The following is a 2,949-nucleotide window of genomic DNA, read 5'->3' on the forward strand; positions in this document are numbered from 1 at the left end:
GCTGCTAACTCAGTCCTCACATTGTAGCTGGCTGCAAACTATGAAATTGATTTCCTGAATGTGAGGCGGGTCTTATTACTCTGGGTTCATGAGACACGCCGCCGTTCAGGAAATCCATTCCATAGTTTGAAGCCAACATGCATCATGGATCAGAAATATCGGCAGGTGGATCGGAAAATCCAATACTTAAATTATGCTGGTATCAGAGGCGGATACCGATACTGGATCGGATCGGCCCCATCCCTATCCACAATGCCAAATATTATTCCTCGGTATGCCATGAAATATGCAGTACAAAGCTTGGAAAAGCACTTGAATTCTTAGCTTCTTCTAACTTAATTTGCAGTCAGCACTGAAACTTCAGAAGAACCTGATTGGCTGGAATGAAAAAAATCACGGGACAAATCATGTGACACAGGTCTGTTTTGACCAGAGAAGGGGTTTCCTCCTCCGCTCTGCACATATCTTTCAGGGGGGTGTTTCTGCCCTCCTCTTTGCAAGCATCTTTCAGCTGCTGCACACAAACTGTACAGACCACTGCGCTTGGGCTGAGTTTATTATAAAATGGGAGATAACCTTATGGGCAGATCACAAATGTGCAGCATAGATTTTCTTGTGAGCAAAAAATGTGTGAGCAGAGAATGTGTGAGCAATGCACGATTGCACAGGTGCATAGCTTAGAGGGAACATAGCTCCAGAGTGGAATAAGGTACAGCCCCTCAAAAGGAGATTGGTTCCAGAGCCCATGTCGTGCCTCATGGTAAATGGACTGCACTTATATAGTACCTTTCTATCTTATTTCAAGATACTCAAAGCGCTTTACACTACAATCTGTGTCTCATTTACCCATTCATACAGCACTCTACTAGATCTCTACAAAGCTAATTGAACAAATCATTCTAAAGAGACTAATCAGTGCTTTTAGATCACATTCATACACTGATGGGACACACATCAGAGGCTTTGATGGGTTTAGTGTCTTGCCCAGAGACACTTCAGCATGTGACTGCTGGTGGATTTGAACCCCCAATTCTCACATTGGAGGACGACTGCTCTAACCACTCAGCCACAGCTGCCCCACAGGTGAGGTGAGCCCAACTATATCTAGTCAGTACCTCTCAACCTCATGCACAAGCTCAGGCTCCTTCCCTGCCAGAGAGGTCACATTCCATGTCCCAAGAGCCTGTTTTGGTAAGCCAGGGTCAGAGCGTCAAGGTCCCCATTGTCAGCCACTGCTTATGGCGTCATGCACCCGACTCATATGGCCCCTCCTGCAGGTGGTATGCACAGAGGAAGGCAAACCCATTCTACTTGTTCAGGCTGAGCCCGACCGGGTTCCATGGGTAGAGACCCAGTCACCAGGCGCTCACAGACAAGCCCCTCCCCCGGGCCTGGCTCCAGGGTGGGGGCCCTGGTAACCCACATTCGGGCAAGGGACACTGAGCTCATTGTTTGTCTATGTTATTGTACATTTTGCTCCTGCATTTACCTTCTTTTTTTCTTCTGTTTACAGTTTGAAATGTCTATTTCTAGACTTTTTTCCTGGTCTTTCTTGTGGCAGATTTACAGGACGACATACAGCCTGGTCTAGTTTCTACAATGTTTGGCAATTTGGGGGTTTTCATGTGAATGCAAATATTTCTAAAAACAGTGTTTCCAAGGTTCCAAGGTGTTTCCTTTTTGAAAGACAACATTTCTGTGTGAACGGGGCCTAAAGCTGCAGTCATACTCTAAGAGAATTTTTTTTAATTACTCTTGTTCACATAGTTGCAAGACACTATGCATGAACATTTTATACTCAGTGAGAAACTGCAATTCAGTTCAATTCAGTTTATTTATATAGCTCCAAATCACAAAGTTTTCTCAGGGCACTTTACAGGAACATTCACATACACAGAAAAGCTAATTAGTAAACAACAAAGTCCATGCTCAATAATCCAGGTGTAGTAATGTCGGGACAGCTTTTCTGTGGACACACTACTAATTAATTATTCTTAAGGCTAGTTCAAGCACAAATAATATTAATTGTTTAATTAACAACGGATTCTTTCTTTTTCGAGTTAAATTTCTGCCATGTGACCAAGATAACTTGAGAGTGGAGGGTATAATTAGTGACATGAGACGCCATTTTATCTTTGACCCATCAGAATAAATGCGGTTATTTATTTAACAGAATCAAAATTTAACATCAAACATGTACACTCGATTTGCTGATCTGTTTCTGATTAATAAATTTAGCACGCTTTACTAAACAAGACAACAGAACATTACTGATTGAGACTGATTCATCTCTGAAGGCATCTAGCTTGATTTACTGGCGAATAGAGAAGTTTAAGAGAGGAGGAATAGATTTAAGGAGGAAGTTTAGATGGATGAAGGAAGATGTGTTGACCCGGAATGGCACCCTTCTTTCGACCCCAGCTCAGCCCGCAGTAAACTCAGGGCGTGAACGACTTGTTACCTTTGCAGAAGATAAATCAGCTCCGGTACAGAGGTCCATCTCATGCTCCCTTTTCAGCGTCTCCAGTCAGAGTGGCTGGGGATCGTCAGGAGTCGTGACGAAGTACTCCGTTCAACAGAAAAAGCTTCCTTCGAAGTTGAGGGCATTTAATGCTCGGGATGAGTTCACAACAAGGCAGCTGGGACTCCGCTGGAATGGACGGACCATTGGCACATGGTCCAATTCCATACTCCAAAGCTGACTTTCAGTAAGAACTGAAAGTTCTTGTACGACTTGCCATCAGACTGAGTCTTCCAGTAACACTTGTAAGACTTAAAGTTCCAGGAAGACTCCAGTAAGACTGAGTCTTCCAGTAAGGCTGAAAGTTCCAGAAAGACTGAATAGTTCCAAGAAGTGTTGACTTTTAAAGGGTATCCACTTCCTGTCACTTGGTACTTCCTGATTGGTTAACACAACCAGCAAGGGTGTAGTTTTAGTGATGTCAGAGG

This window comes from Nematolebias whitei, chromosome 6 (assembly GCF_014905685.2).
Source record: "Nematolebias whitei isolate Nwh7 chromosome 6, NemWhi1, whole genome shotgun sequence".
NCBI classification, from domain to species: domain Eukaryota; kingdom Metazoa; phylum Chordata; class Actinopteri; order Cyprinodontiformes; family Rivulidae; genus Nematolebias; species Nematolebias whitei.